The sequence below is a fragment of the Gossypium raimondii genome, chromosome 1 (genome assembly GCF_025698545.1).
Source record: "Gossypium raimondii isolate GPD5lz chromosome 1, ASM2569854v1, whole genome shotgun sequence".
Classification (NCBI taxonomy): Eukaryota; Viridiplantae; Streptophyta; class Magnoliopsida; order Malvales; family Malvaceae; genus Gossypium; species Gossypium raimondii.
The window spans coordinates 18,539,808-18,557,218 of record NC_068565.1 but is presented as its reverse complement, the minus strand read 5'-3'; the positions used below and the strand labels follow the sequence as shown (position 1 = coordinate 18,557,218).

Here is a 17,411-nt window from a genome sequence, read left to right as displayed (position 1 = left end):
CAAGATTATGTGTAAATATGAAATGCCTCATTATGTACTCCGAAACCAACGTTTGTGCTATATTTTCTCAAGGGTCGTATTTTAATTTTTTTTGTTTGTGTTTGCCTTCCTTAAGGACAAGCAACGACTTAAGTGAGGGGGAGTTTGATCTGCTATAATTCAGTGTAGCAGAATAAACTAGTTTTCTCACTTGAGGAGCTTAAATACAAGCACTTTTATTATGTTTTGATTAAGTTTTCTCAGTTTCATTTACATTCAATAAAAAGTGTAATTTTAGTCTTTTATTGAACTTTGGCCAAATGAGGCCTAACGGTGAGTAATATACTTAGTGAGTCTGCTGGAGACCATCAGAGGGCGTATAAACTCAATACTGGTTGTTGTGTTGCAACATGGAGGTTTGATATTGTAACATAGGGAGCAGAGTACAAGAACTCTGAGACTAGCTTTGGTGTCGCAACACATCCAAGGGATGTTACGACACACCCTTGAAGCCACCCTAAGGCTGAGCATATCATCTTCAAGGTCACGACACAGCCATTAGGGTGTTACTACGTTGGTCCTGTACAAGAAACAGTTACGAGCTAGAGCTAAGGGTGTTTTGGTCTATACAATCAAATGTTTGATACCAGAGCCTTAGTTGACCTAGGGTTGAGGATGATGGCAAACTAAATCAATAAATAAGCTCATTTAACACTTTTCAAGGGCGGCTTTCATACTTTAGAACTTTCTTTGTAATTTCAATTTCCAATTTTTCCCTTTTTCTTTGGTTTTAGGATTATTTCTAGCTTTTATCTTTGTATTTGTTGGGAGATCTGATTGGTAGACTCGATCATGTCTTTTTGGATTCTGCACTTCATTTAATACAAATAGAGATTTTCTTAAACATTTTTTTCTTGATTTATTATTCATGTTTATCTTTCATATCAAGTTTTTTGTGTTTATGAAATCCATGAGAAACTAATCCTCTTATGGGGATTAGCGAGTGGAGGTATGACTAATTAATTGTTGTGTAGAGATTTCTTGGTGGATCAAATGTTTTGGAAAGGAAGAACTTAAACCTTAGGCTTTACAACCTTAGAAAGTCATTTAGGTGGGAATTAACCCAAAATTAGTATGGTCTATTTATGAATGGCTTCGCTCCGAACCGGTCAAGACTGTAAGGTCGAGAGCTAAGTAGTTCTTACGGACTAGCCAGTTTAATGGAATGTCAAGATATCCTTCTAGGGTGATTACTAGTTGATTGAATAGAAACCCAAAGCGACAGTTGATTATGATTACCAAAGCAAGCTAATCTCTCATGCTTAGATCTGATTCAATTTACATAATTAGTTTGCCAAAGTCTCTTTATTTATGTCATTTTCTTTATTATTATTAAAACCCAAAAATCTCTATTTATGCTCCTTTGTAATATAATTTATTTAAAGTACTAATTAGATCTATTTGTGTTTATATTAGGATTAATTTTATACTTGCCTCCCTTGGGTACGATCCTCGAAGTACTCATTTAATTCGCTGTAATTATATTACAACCTGACTTGTATACTTGCGGATACTGCTTATTTCATATCTTTTGTGTAGGTTTTTTACTCTAGACGTTGTTACGTTCAAAGACGGTTAGTTACCCTTTCGATCTCTCCTAGGCATACAGATACCCTTTTGGTCTCACCGCTTAACACAAACTTACTATATTATTACACAACAGACTATCATTTCAGTCTCACTTGTCTAGATATTCTACTAGGGTCATCAATCATAGTATATTGAAAACTTTAGCAAACTTGAATAAACAACCAATCGTAGATAAATAATCACTTACTGAAATAATTAGTTAATCAATCAAAACTTGCAAAATATTAACAACATCGTAGATTTTATTCTCATTTTTATAGAAACATTCAATGAATCAATTAATGAACAAGATATAAATATCAAGAATAAAGAAGAGAATGCTTATTGAAAAATAGAGACGAGTGTACACATCCATAACATTCTCTACTTGCAATGAATAAACGCCAGATTAGAAATCTCCAATTAGGAAAATGAGAAAGTAAAAAACTAATTTATTGAAAGCTAAATCGAAATTTGGAAAATGTCTTTAATTTTGATTTTAATGTTGATTATATAGGCAAGAATTCAAAGACCAAAATGCCCCTTTGTTTAATACAACAAATAAGGCTTGGAGCTAGAAAAAGACCCTAAATTGCCCTTGAAATCGTAGCCCACAGGCTCAAGAAATTATCACGATGTCGCGACATGGAGAGTTTCCTCATCGTGACTTTCAGATCCCGATGTTGCAACATTCGCGATAGTTTCATCCCAAGAGTTTGTTCTTGTGTTTGTCTTTAATGTCGCAACTTCCATGGCCTAATGTCACGACATTGGTAGCAGTTTCATCCAAAAGTTGCATTTTTAGGTCCAGATCTATCCTACATAACCACATAGCCTTATTTAGATATAAAATACTATAACAATACTACAAAAACTACTAAAATTCATACTTTGGCTACTTAGAATGTAAAAAATAAATTATTTCTAAATTTACTTGATTTTACCATTAAACAGGCTAAAATTATGCGAACAAGGATAACAAATAACTTGATATCTTGGGCTAGATCACATAGTAAGCATGCAAAATATTACTACTAATTCAACTTAGCACCAAAACCTCCCTAGCAATGAAACCAATAACTTGACCTTACCTCGATGTATGTGTATAGAGGCTTAAAATAATGCAATTCAATATAGATATAAAGTGTGGTATCTGCAAGCAAACAGGAGAAATTGTAATGTAGAATGATTTACAATGAAATATTGTAAGTATTATGAGGATCATACCCAAGGGAGGTATGACTAAGTCGAGCTAATAGTAATAATGAACATACAAAACTAAGTCTAAATAGTTATTACTCTACTTACTATAGTACGACTAAATATTAATTAAGAATGAGAATTTAACTACTTAAAGAACTAAATTGCATAAACACGAAAACTACCAAAATAACAATAGAGAATGACAAATAGGAGGTTGATTAATATCCATGGTTGTAATTAACCTAGAATTAGGGATTTTACAAATTAATTATTAATTGACCTAATCAATATGTTTTGACCTATAATTACATCAACTAATCAACTTAGTCCATTTATCTTTCGACCGGTGGATTTAAACTAGGAAAATTGAATTAGTTCTCAATAGAATATCATTTCGGTCTCATCTACCTAGTTTACTACCTAGAGTCTTCAATTCTAAGGTTTCAAGTACATTTTATTTAATCCAATTCATTTATTTTCAAACCCTATTAATTACGCCAACTTCAGTTAACCAATATCCATACGGATTTAGTTACTACACATTCTAAATGCACTTAATTTGATTACTTCGTAAAGCATTAAAATAATGAAAAATAAAGTAAAGGGTAAGAGATGCACAAAAATCTGGAGAGACTGATCCTTGAGATCATTTGGGTGGCAATGGAAATCTGTGGACACTTGCTACTGAAGATCCTGTAATAAACAAAATTGTAAAAGGTAAAAAAGAAGAAACAAAGAACAAAATTGTAAAAACTAAAAAATTACTTTGAAAAAATGAAAAATAACAATGTTGAATCTCTAAATCTATCTACTCTACTAAACTAAAGCATAATTGAGCCTCCTAATCTAATTTTTTTAAGTTACATTATAGATTTCATGGTTTTTTACCTAATTGGGTCAACTCGGCCCTTAATTACAAGTTAATGTTGATTGTACAGATGGAAACACCCTTGTAGATTTTAAGTTTGTCGACTGTCAATGTTACGACATTCCAAGTCCAATTTCGTGACTTTACAGGTAGTTTGCTCGAATCTTTGGTGAAGGGTTGAATGTCATAACTTCCTTAATGCTACGACTTTGCTGCAGCTAAGTGATCAACTTTCATCTTTGGCTACTGTTGGGAATGTTGGAACTTCTAGAGTTGAATGTAGTGACTATAGGGTCCAATGATGTTACTTTTTGCTTCCAATGTTGCAACTTTTTCCATACTTTACCTTCCTTGTCAATGTTGGTCGAAAATTCATCTAAGTGTTGGAACGGCTTCAATATCGTGACTTTAGTGTCTTAATGTTACGACGTTCACTCCAATCTACTAACTTCTTGGCTTTATTTGGTTCAAATTGTTTGTTGCACACTTTATCAACTTGTTAGAACTTCCTTAGGCTTGAATTAGCCTAATTGGTCAAGAAAGATCATAAAAGGACTCATTTTATTCCATTAAATATAGCTACTGGATAGTTCCTTAAACCAATGAAGATAATATAAAAATATTTGATTACAAGCTCTTTAAGTAGCAAAAAAAAACCTAATTTTCCATATCAATTTATGGCAGATCAATTATCCATGATGCCGTGGTCAAATGCAAACAGAAAATAATCTCTTTGAAAGCTATGAGAGGTGAGATAGTAAATGTAACAGTTGACAAGCCTGAATGCTCAACCAATATAATTTCTGCAATGTTAGCTCGGGAATTGATTAAAAAATGGTGTGAGGCATATGTAGCCTATATTCTGGACCCACGAATGTTGGGATCTGATTTGGATCAAGTTCTTATAGTTCGAGAATTTCCAGATGTATTTCCCAAGGATTTCCAAGTTTCCACCTAAAAGGGAAGTTGAATTTGCTATTGAAGCACCACCTAGAATTGTGTCGATTTCCGTTGCACCATATAGAATGGCTCTAGCCGAATTAAAAGAATTGAAATCTTAAATGTAAGAACTTCTGGATAGAGGGTTTATCAAGCCGAGTGTATCATCATGGGGAGCTTCAATTTTGTTTGTGATGAAAAAGGACAGAACCTTGAGGTTATATATCGATTACTGGCAATTGAATAAGGTAATGATAAAGAAAAAATATACTCTTCCCGAATTGATGATTTTTTCAACCAACTCAAGTGAGCGAGTTTATTTTCAATGATTTGATCTTCGTTTAGGATATTACCTATAACATTCTGCCTGGTGAAGTACTAGTGGAAAAATGATGTCCTTAAAGCAAGGCACAATGAGCAAGTTTTGAGTACGTGTACAAGGCCTAATGAATTAGTTTTTGTGCATAACGTATGATTTAATTAAGTGCAAGTTATTTTCTAAGAGCGTTTGGTCTGGCGAACTCTAAACTAAAGGAAAGGAACACTAATATGAATAGTGTATAAGACACTCCGAATGAGTAAAAGCCAACTTTTAAGAAATGTAAGTTCAATGGATTAAGAAAGAGTAACATACAAGTAAATATATGTGATAAGGAGCATGGCTATAAGTAAGCATGATTGGCGAAGTAGTGTTCGCCCAAAAGTTTATCTCGGTGTTTAGAATAGGAGTACATAAAATGTTTTATCTGTAAGGCCCTCTGTAATAGGCAAGGTTAAGGAATCATAATAAGGATGAGGTGAAGTATAACTGGTGAGATGGTAAACGCCTGGATGTACTCTTTTGGACATATAATATTGGGCGAACTCCAATATAAATAAGTGGCACGAGTTCTCAGTCAAATTACGACGATGAGTGAAATCTAACTAGTAGCCATAAGAAAAATGAATCAAAGGAATGGTATGCGCCTATGATATAGCATAAATGTAACTAAAGTGGTCCCGAGCTAGTCAATTTAGGACATAGGTTGGTTTAAAACTAACTAAAGAAGAATTAGGAAAGTTGAAGATTAATAAGATAGCTAAGTAAGTTTTGGAAAGTGGCAAACAATGGTAAAAATAACTCAGTTCTGATGTGACATTTTCTTAGAGAAGACTTTAGTTAAGTTAAAGGAGGGTTGCCTCCCTCTATAAACTTGAGGCTTAAGGCAGAGAGAGTGCTCTCTCTTGAGGCTAAGTTTGAAAGCTTTGGTTTTGTTGAGAAGTCTTCCTCTTGTCAAGGTAAGTTCCTTGATTTTACTTGTTTAAAACATAAATCTGTAAGTATGCATGAAAAAATGAAGCTATGTCTGGGTTAAAATTGATGATAAAGGATACCTGAATAAGTTCTAATGAAATGTTTCTGTCTATCAAGGGAAAATGAGCTTGTCTGGCTAGGCAAATGATCTAAATTTTAAGCTGCCTCTAAGGCTAACAAGTGAGTCTTGGAACTGACTCTTACTTGCATGTTTGCTTGATAAATCTTGTATGTTCGAAAGGCTAATATGTGAAATGAAACATAAGAATTGCAAGTGTGATGCTTAAGGATGATGTGCATTTGTTATGAATAACGAATGAGCATGATGATAAGTCTCTGTTCTTGATGCGAGTCTCAATGCCCAATTTTATACCCATGGATGTGATGGGTTTACACTACCTTAAGGCTCAATAATAAGATCAAATGCCAAGCCAATAAAACTAAGATTCGATCAAAGATAAAATTCACAGATGAATCTTTTCGAGGAAAGAGGGAATGATACATGTACGGATGGGGTGAAATTTATTAAATTTCATTTACCAAAGCTGCCAATTTTCAAGTTTGGGAAATCAGCAGACTTGAGATGACTTTTTGGATGGGATATCTATATTTTTGAGTTAAGATGTCTACATGGCATTAGAATATCTATCTCTTAGCTTCAAAACACACTTCAAATAACTCGACTTTGAGTTCGAGAGCTCAAGTTATGACCATTTTAATAAAGACTATGCGAGCAGAATTTCTGTACGTGATTATGTCAAAATTTACGAGTTTTGGGCTTTTAATTCGATTTTAAATAATATTGGGTTTGGGTTTTAGGCTAAATTCTTATTCTATATGAGCCCAATATTGTATTTATCAGCTCTTATGATTTTATTATTCTAAATTTTTAATAATTATTAAGTAGTTTAAGTTATTTTGTAGTTTTATGTAAAAAAAAGTTTAATTTAAAACTATTTCTTATTTAGATTAATAAAGTTCAAGTATACTTAAGAGTTTTATTTAGATTTATTTAGCTAGCCTATATATTGGCATTTGCATTGTACACAAATCATACAATTCATTATTATTCAACTTCTCTTTTGAGTTAATAAATTCTCTTTCAGTTTTTCTTTTCAAGAATTTCTCTTGAGTTTTCTTTTAGAAGAGTTTTAACAATCTTTTCAGATTATGGGGATCATCTTCAAACTTTTTCTTGCCAAGTTTTCTATCTTGGAGGGGAAATTAGAGCCGCTTGAAGGGGGTTGGGGATTCTTCATGTTTTCAAGGCTTCTTAGGACTTATACATATCACGTTCTATCTTTTTTATTTTTCTTCTTTATTGGTCCAATATTTGATTTATTGTTCTATTTATTTATTTTAGTTATTTGTTTTTATTTGTTTTATTTGAATTGGATTCAATTGCGTTTCAGGTTTTGCCAAAATCAAAATTTCATTTTTGAATGTCTAGAGCCCTAAGTCAAATCTACGACTTCAACAAACTTACGATCTGCTTCCGCATTCATCCACACTCATTCGTTATCATTTGGTACCAGGTTTGACATTCTAGGTGTTCTTATAAAATTGATTTCCAGCAAATAGCCTCAAAATAATTTTTTTTACCTAGAAAGTTTTTGGAAAAAAAATATTTTTCAGTGGGTAAACCTTTTTCAAAACGGTCTAAAATTTTACATATTGTTTCTTGACACTATTTTAGACTAGAAAAATATTTCTCACTAAAAAAGTGCTTGAAAAAGTGAAAAAAGAAAAAAATTTAAAAATATTCTATAGGTTGAATTTCATGCCAAAAATTTCTAGATCAAATATACATTAATTTATGAGGCTCTAGTTTAAATTTCGTGATTTTTGGAAACCAGGAACACCTTGAACAAAGTTTGTCAAGTTGCTTCGCAGTTTTTTAGGATTTCGGGTTTCAGGGATTTTCATTGACTCTTAGCCTTTGGTTTTCATTTTCTTTTGTTTTTTATTGTTCTGTTACGCATTCTAACACTTTGTTGTTTCTTGTGTTAGTAGGTTAAAGCAAGTTGCACATTCCTTCCTCCGTGTAACACAATTCTTTAGTGTCTAGCTGATTTTGAACTCCTAGTGCTACTAGGTTTGCTTTGTTAGTTTGATTCTAATACATTGTGATTAATTGATATAAAAACTTTTAAAAGACTCACAAGATTAATTCTTACCTCATTGAGAATTTTATTTTATTTTTGAGTGCATAACAGTGATGTTTGCTTAATTTTTATTTTCTTAAGTGTTGTGTTCTTTTCAAGCTTTCATAATGATTTGTGATACTATGATCAGAAAGTTGCAAAGGGATCAAGAGGTTCGATATGCTCAAGATCAGCAATGGGACACTATTCTAGACACGATCAGTAAAAATTTGGAACGTCTAACTACCCAAATTACGTGTCAAAATCGTAATTGGGGAGATAAGGTTGACCAATCTCGTTTTTGTGCAAATAATATTAAACATGATCTCACATGAATAATGAGACTTTCATCAATAATGACTACGGACAACCTTCTTTTACTAAACCAAAGTTCTCAATTCCACAATTTCAGGGAAAGAATTATCCCGAGGCATATTGTGAATGGGAATCAAAAATTGAACTTATGTTTCGTTACTATAAATGCCGGGAAAAGGAAAAAGTCTCATTTGTGATCCTTGGATTTTTCATATTATAGGTTAAGTTGGTGGATTCAACTTGGAATTAATCATCAAAGAAACTACGAAAAGGTAATAGAAACATGGGATGAGTTGCAGCAAGTGATGCGAAAGCGTTACGTTCCTTCTCATTACTACAGAGAGGTCAAAATGAAACTTCGACGCCTTGTTCAAGGTAATCGATTTATTGATGAGTACTTTAAGGAGATGGAGATGCTTATGTAAAGAGAAAATGTGCGAGAAGATGAAGAGAGTACCATGGTGCGGTTTGTAGATGACTTGAACATTTTGATAGTCAATGCTCTTAATCTTCAAACCTACATTGATATTAAGGAGGCAGTACACAAGGCAGTTGAGATTGAGGAACAATTTCAACCATATCAATCTTTGTCCATTTGGTGCCTCACAATATTATAGAGGTACGAGTTCTAATTCTACTTTTAAGAATTTAAAACCTCATTATGCTACTAATAAGTTGCTACCAAAATGTGATGAGACTAAACCTTTTGAGTGGAAAAGTGGGGCCGTTACAAAACCTTATTCTACATCTTCTGAGCAGCTCACTTCTACTAATTCTTCACCAAAACGACAAAGAGCTTGTGAAATTGAATGTTTTAAGTGCAAAGGGCGTGGGTACTATAGTCGTGATTGTGCCAACATGAGATTTTTCTTGATAAAAAAAGATGATAGTGAGATTTTTTTCCTTGGATCTATAGATTTAGATGAGATAGAAACGTCATGTTCTCCCACTAAGATGTATTACACTAAATTGAATATTCATAGTACTTGTATGAGGGATATAGGAAGTGAGGAAAAATCATCTAGAATGACTAAGAGAAAGACCTTGAGTGATAAATGTCTACTTGATGGTCCAAATTTGGTTAGTGAAAATCCATATGGGGTAAATTTAGAGAGTTCTCAAGTGAAAAAAGAAAATGAAAAGTAAGAAAATAATCATACAAAAGTGAGGAATGATTATGTTTTAACTAAACTTAACTCAATTTTGTTTAGTCGTGTTTCTTTGTTATAGGATTTCAAGGATCCATTGATGAACTCTCAATTATATTACTCTACCATCAATAAACAATTTTACTTGTGGGAAAGAGGTAAGTTGAACATTGATAATTCTCCGCAGGTGCTAGAGTATAAGAAAAGTAATGATACATCGAAAATTGAAATATGTAGAGATACCTTGAACTTTTTTTATAATTATGCTACTAATTTTATTTTTCCTTATGACATGCTTTCTCATTGGTCAAGTTTCAATAATCAATGGTCTAAAAGTTCAATTGATTTTATGGGTTTATCTTGGTATTTAAAGCTTACTTTTGTTGCATTCGTCAAGTTTATTAAAGAACCTCATGCATTTGTTCTAGCAGCAAATTTTTTACCTTAGACTTTAAATATGAATTTTGACATAATATTATTAAAATACTTGATTTTTATAATTATGTGAAATTCTTGACTTATCGTTGGAAATTCTTGTAGATGACCATGCATATTCAAAGAAAGTTACATGTTATTTTTTACTTGAACACACATGTGCCTAATATTTACATAATAACATTAAACTTTTTCTTGCCAAGTTTTCTATCTTGAAGGGGAAATTAGAGGCACTTAAAGGGGGTTGTGCATTCTTCATGTTTCCATGGCTTCTTAGGACTTTCCACATATCAGGTTCCATTTTTTCCATCTATCTTATTTATTTTTCTTCTTTATTGTGATAATCTTTGATGTATTGTTCTATTTATTTATCTTAGTTATTTATTTTTATTTGCTTTATTAAATTGGACTCAATTGTGTTTCAGGTTGTGCCAAAATCCAATTTTCATTTTCGAATGTCTAGAGCCCTAAATGAAATCTGTGACTTGGACAAACTTATGATCCACTTCCGCAATCATCCACACCCATTCTTTATCAACTCTATTGAGAAGTATGTACATGCATAAACACGTCTGAAAGCATGATTGAGTCTCTACATGAATAAGTTGCATGAATTCACTACACCAAAACAGGCTTTTAGTGGTGCTTTTTTAGGCCTGCCGCTAAAAGTATTTGCGGTGCTTTGAGAAGCGTCGAAAAAAACTCCGCTAAAGACCGCCTCGCTAACTTTAGCGGCGTTTTTAGAAAAAAAACGCTGCTAAAGACCAAGACATTTAGCAGCGCTTTTCCCACAAACGCAGCTAAAGACCAGAACCTTTAGCAGCTAAAGACCAAGAGCTTTAGCGGCGTTTTTACCACAAATTCCGCTAAAGACCAAGACCTTTAGCGGCGCTTTTACCACAAACGCCGCTAAAGAACAAGAGCTTTAGCGGCACTTTCCCCCAAAACGCCGCTAAAGAACAAGACCTTTAGCGGCGCTTTCTCCAAAAATGCCACTAAAGGTCACGAAAAATAAAAAAATATATATTATAAAAATCGCCACTCCATTCTTTGGATTTGCTCCATTCCTATCCTAAATTATTATAAAAACTTCAATCCCTTTACTTGCTTAAGCAAATCCTTTAGAACTGTATCAGTACATACATCACTCCATTCTTTGGTTACAGATTGCAGCAACAGCAAAGGTGAGATTCCACCAATTAAGAAATGTATAATTTAATTTGAAGATGTATTAGAATGAAAATTCATGAACAAGAAGATAAATGTTTTTCACTATATCTCATGCAGCAAGTCAAATTGCCTTTGATTACATAACATTCCTTTGAATTTTTTTTTAAAAAAATTGAAACTAGTTCATATCAACTTGCTCAAGTTGTATGTATAAATTGCAGATCAACACCTTATTTGAACTTACAATTCTAGGAAAGCATAAAATGTAGTTCCAGGAGCATGCATTTAAAGTAGCAAAAAAAATTACTGATTATAGTGTAAGTCTAAGCTCCAAATCTAGCTCTTGTGTGTCACTTGATTCTGAATTTTGACTGCTCGATCCCAATGAGTTGCTGAGATGTTTCTTGCTCCTTGAGTGTGAATCCTATAAGAATGTAAGGAACTAAAACAAGTTAAATTTTAAAACACAATCATCACATAGCACATAAACTAAAAAAAGGAAGGGACTTGTGTGCAGCAACCTCAACATATAGGTTTAGAAGTTCTGGTCATGTTTGGTTGTGCAAAATGTTGGGTGTCTAAGAAGCCACTGCTTGGTTGGGAATCACCATATCTGATGTTTTCCCTTTGATCGTATTCTCCAACCCCCATCTATAATAATATATAATTGTAGTACTTGATTTCATTAATATAGTTATTTATGCATAAAGAAATGGGGGAGGTGACAATGGAAAGTAACACTTTAACACTTCAATTTACAGCATTTAAACACTTCAATTTGCAGCACTTTAACATATCAATTAACAACATTTATACACATCAATTACAGCGATAAAACATCTCACTTTGTAGCACTTAAACACTTCAATTTGCAGCACTTAAACACTTCAATTTACAGCATTTAAACACTTAAATTTGCAACACTTAAACATATCAATTAACAACATTTATACACCTCAATTACAGCGATAAAACATCTCAATTTGCAGCACTTAAACACTTCAATTTGCAGCACTTAAACACTTCAATTTATAGCATTTAAAAACTTAAATTTGCAGCAGTTAAACATATCAATTAACAACATTTATACACCTCAATTACAGCAATAAAACATCTCAATTTCCAACACTTAAACACTTCAATTTGCAGCACTTAAACACTTCAATTTGCAGCACTTAAACACTTCAATTTACAGCATTTAAAAACTTAAATTTGCATCACTTAAACATATCAATTAACAACATTTATACACCTCAATTACAGCGATAAAGCATCTCAATTTCCAGCAACTAAACACTTCAATTTGCAGCACTTAAACACTTCAATTTGCAGCACTTAAGCACTTAAATTTGCAGCACTTAAACATATCAATTAACAACATTTATACACCTCAATTACAGCGATAAAACATCTCAATTTCCAGCAACTAAATACTTCAATTTGCAGCACTTAAACACTTAAATTTACAACATTGAAACACTTAAATTTACAAATCCACCATTAATAAAGTAGCATCAGGATACAGATCCACCACCATTTGCAAATTTTTTCTAATATTTTCATTTTCTAAAACTCAACTGTAACATCCAAACCAGATAATGTAACATCATTTCGACCACCTGGGGTAATGGTCTGGTTAAGTACTAACCACAGGGAATGAACAATATTTGGAGAAAAGAAAAGTTATGCGACAAAAGAATTCACCTGGAGTGTTGAGTTTAGCAGTGCAACAACATCTACTGGAACATATTTCCCAGCCAGCATGCTTGTGAGAGAGGGGGTCATAATCCGAGGAATAAAAAATAGCAATAAGAAGAGAGATTAATTGATGCAATGTGAAGAATATAATTCTAAGAAGGTAATCCAACAGAGTACTAAAAATCTTCCCCACCATAAAGAAGTATTCATCTTAATAAATTCATATTAATACTCTACTCAATCGGGATTCGATGCTGCTTATCACATAATATCCCTGATGGTCCTTAGAAGAAAGGTCATTGATGTTTCCCAAGTTATTAAAAAGGTCAATGTAAAATAGAACTCAATTTAACAGTATCTAATATTTTGTTTTTCATGTCTTTCATAAAATGGAACTCAAACCATATTGCATCACAAAAACATGAAAAAAATTGTGGCATCAAATATTTACTCATAATTTACATAATAATAACGATAAAAATATTAAATAAAACATACAAAACCAAATAACAATATTTTACCTATTATGCTTAAAGCATTCAAATCCATAGATGTCCAAAACTCCAATTTGCACATGGGAATTTGGATATTTCCCCACGGATATATTAATCTTATCAACAAGGCTTACAAAATAGATAGAAAATTTTCAGAACAGAAACAGTTTAATCTTGACCCCATGCAAGCAAGGTAAGTAATACAAAATATGAGCATATGATAAAATAAATGCCTCCAAACATGAATTAACATAAGCATGCCAATCAAACAATCGAGCATAAACTGTCTTTGCCAATGCATCCCGACTAGCCACAACAGCATTACAATCAAGAGCTTTAACTATACTTCCTTCACGGGTTTGAATGGTACGAGTACATAATGTCGCCAACAAGAGGTTCACATCACACCTGCCAAATGAGAAATTTTTTAACATACCTAACAAGAGAATGAAAATCTATAAATTGCATAGATCAACAAGCCGCTGGCTTGAACTACCCAACAACCTACTATGTCATTGCCAATGTGCAAGTCACAGGGTATATAATAAACTCAAAAAATCCATGCAAAAACTATTAGGTGTTTAAAGTAGATACTTTTACTAATGAAATATGAACTAATTATACTACAAAAGTAGCTAGAAAAGTTGTTTCATAATTCAATAACAAAAAAGAAACCACAAGTGTAGTGACCATTTTTGTAGTTGACCCTATTTCTGACCATAATCCCAATATAATCTAAGCTTTTCATATCATGCTAAACAAAGTCTACATCTATATAAATCAATACTATTACATTCCATCCATGCAATGGACCTGAATCCCTTCTCAAATTCACGATACCTCTTTGATTTTTGAGATTTTAGTAAAGCATCCTTTGACTTATCAATATCTGTCTTGACAAGAGAGATTATTGATTTCAATAGAAAAAAAACCATAATTATACATGTTTCTTTTATATATTCATAACTTAATTGTCAATCAGGATCTATCATACATTCTGAACCTGCAAATCTCGGAAGTCCAAAGACCTGCTTACGACTTGGTAAAAAACTCAGTAAGTGTATAAGTAAATTTTGACCGAAAATATTGTGTTTTGGACTATATTTTTAAATTGAAAAATATATATACTATTAAATTTTTACCTTTTTAAGCACAAAACTAAATCTCAAACTTTACCAAAAAACAAGGAAGCATATTAAGTCAACCATGTTTGAATACTGAGCCTGTGAGCATAAAAGAATGTATTGCTGCAAGGCCAAGCTGTTGAAAAGAGGTTCCACATTTGCAAGCCCCTTGCTATGATTATGAGGTATTGTGTTGATCTGCAAACAAGAAAACAAAAAGCAAAATTAAAATACAACTCTCATGAATTATAGAAAGAAAAAAAAAAGAAAACAGAACTGAATCAGGGACTGCTAATTATTTTGGACTGCTACCAATGCTGATTATTTTGAAATAAAACATTTAAAAAATAAAGTTAAAGAAAATTGAAAGATAAACATATAATATATAAAGAGATAAGCAAGGAAACTTACAGTTTCTGGTCATCAACGATTTCTAGCTTCTTCTGGCATCCCATACTGAGGTTGGCGATATTGAACTGCAAAGAGAAAAAAATAATAAAAAAAGAAAGGGTGCACGGTTAAATTTTAAACTTCGTAAAGCTTATTTTTTGTGTAAGCAAGATACATTCATGGTTGAGAGATAGAACCTTCATGGCTGGTGGTGGAGCAGAGGCGATGGCACACCTCACTTCGATTTCTTCCTTCTGCTTAGGGTTTTCAAAAACGAGTTCCCTCTTTTGGAAGATGACCAAAATTATAATTAAAAATCTATATGGAATAAATAACACCCAAAATTAGAAAATAAAGAGGAAAAATGGAACAGAAATAAAAGCGATAGGGATCTGAGTAATGAACACAACAAGATGAAACACACACACAAATAAACAAACAAAATAATAATATTAAGTCTCATATATTTTCTAGAGAAACAAACGGTAGTAGGAATTGCTGACTCGTAAGTAGATTGGAGAGGTTTTCTGCTAAATCGTCTTTGGTGCCTCCATTTTCCTCTTCTTTTTTTCATTTTGTTTGTAAAGTTAGGGGTTTTAGGGGGGAAATTTGGGAAAAATCAGCCCGAAATTTTTTTAGGTACAATGAATTTTGTGGCGTTTTTTATAAAAACGCCGCTAAAGACACGAGCATTAGCCGCGCCTTTTCAAAAACGCCGCTAAAGACCTGAGCATTAGCGGCGCTTTTTCAAAATCGCTGCTAAAGACCCGAGAATTAGCGGCTCTTTTTCAAAAACACCGCTAAAGACCCGAGCATTAGCGGATCTTTTTCAAAAACGCTGCTAAAGACCTAAGAAGACCCGAGCATTAGCTGCGATTTTTCAAAAACACCGCGAAAGACCCGAGCATTAGCGGCCTTTTTGAAAAAACGTCGCTAAAGCCCCGAAAGGTCAAAAAACGATGTCGTTGGGCTTAGGTTTTTTGCGGCGTTTTTCCAAAAAACACCGCTAATGCTTATTTTTCGCGACGCTTTCCTGGAAGCGCCGCTAATTCTCGATCTTTAGCGGTGTTTTACGTAAAGCGTCGCTAATGCTTGATTTTTAGCGGCGTTTTTTATCCAAATGCCGCTAAAAACGTCGCTAAAAATCTGTTTTGGTGTAGTGATTGCATAAGTCTGCATAAAGAGTTTTCTTGCGTGTGCGTCCGTCGAGATAGTAAACACAAATTTTGGCATGGTAAGAAGGCAATATAGTGTAAGACCTAGTTTAGGACTATGGCATCATACGGAGATATGAAGACCACATAGTGTAAGACTGTCACATCCCAAATAATAGGTTAGTAGAAATTGGCGTTAGTGGACCAAGAGTGGTCACGCCCCGATTTTTAAAAGTTATCTTTGCGCACTAGATAATAAATATGTATCTAGTCTAGTATTTAAGTGTCGGTGGATTTGTCCTTAAAGATCTGAGTTCAAGTCCCTTCCCTCACATCATTTTCTATTTTGAGCAATTTTGCTTCAAAATCCTAGTTTGTGTTACACCTTACTTAAAAAAAAATGTCGTTAGCATTTAACAAAGAAAATATTATGGCCTAGTGGTTAAGTAGCTTATGTAACTCCCTAGTGAACCAAGTTTAAGTATCCATACTTTCATATATTTTTTTCAATTTTTTGAATAAAATTTTGTCAACTTTGCCATTCATGGATGTAACTATTTTTCAACTTTGTAACATTCATTTTCAAAGTCATTCATGTTATGTTTTGAAACTCCTATGATTATTCACCATCAATCCATTCTAACTCCATTGTCTCCTCATGAATGAGATGTTTGGAATTTGAATTTGGGATTTTGAATTGGGTTGGAAGTTATGTCATCCCTTAGTAGCGTTTTCACTAAGATATTCTTTTTTTCATCAAATTCATTTTGTCAACTTTGCCATTCATCGACGACCGTGAGCCACCCTCATTTGGAGGTTCTCCACCATTTTTATTTTATTTTGTCTATTGTTATGTACCGATAAACACTTCTCCTCCACCATACCACCACCACTTTCCACTCATAACCACAATACCACCACTATGAAAACCACCTTATGCCACCACTCTTCACTATCTTTCATTTTTCACTGCCACTCTTATCTATTATTTCTTTCTTTTCTCTTATTTTTTTCTTTTCTTTTCTTTTCTTTCGATTTAAATATTTGGTTTTTCTTCTTTCTCTACTCAACATCTTTTTGAATCACCACCATTGTCAACCACCGTGCACCACCATTCGCTGCCATTGATCACCATCGACAACCATCGTATTGTAATTACTCTTTCTCTTTTCTTTTCATCTTATTGTTTTTTAAATAACAAATTTTTTATCAATTCTTTCTTTTTCTTTGATGACTAGATTCTCATGCCAATTTAGATCATCAAAAATCTTAGTTATTCATTTCAGACTTTTGGAAACAAAAGTGTAAGTATTATGAAGAAGTAATCTATATTTCATTTTGTGAAGTTTTGATTATTGGGAGTGATTGTATATTCTTTTAAGTAAGAGATTATTTTGGATTGAAGGATTTAATCTGAGAACTGTAGA

At 33.0% G+C, this 17,411-nt stretch overlaps 1 long non-coding RNA gene and 1 other non-coding gene across 2 annotated transcripts; both read right to left on the bottom strand.

The window, feature by feature from the left end:
- Window positions 1–11,203: 11,203 nt before the first annotated feature.
- LOC105785290 (uncharacterized) lies at window positions 11,204–12,963 on the bottom strand. The gene is made up of 3 exons (XR_001130894.2): window positions 12,829–12,963; window positions 11,646–11,775; window positions 11,204–11,548 (listed from the first exon to the last, which is right to left on the bottom strand). It is a non-coding gene; the product is annotated as an uncharacterized LOC105785290 (transcript).
- Window positions 12,964–14,544: 1,581 nt separating this feature from the next.
- Window positions 14,545–15,435, bottom strand: LOC128039658 (uncharacterized). The gene is made up of 3 exons (XR_008194113.1): window positions 15,028–15,435; window positions 14,852–14,916; window positions 14,545–14,638 (listed from the first exon to the last, which is right to left on the bottom strand). It is a non-coding gene; the product is annotated as an uncharacterized LOC128039658 (long non-coding RNA).
- Window positions 15,436–17,411: the final 1,976 nt, after the last annotated feature.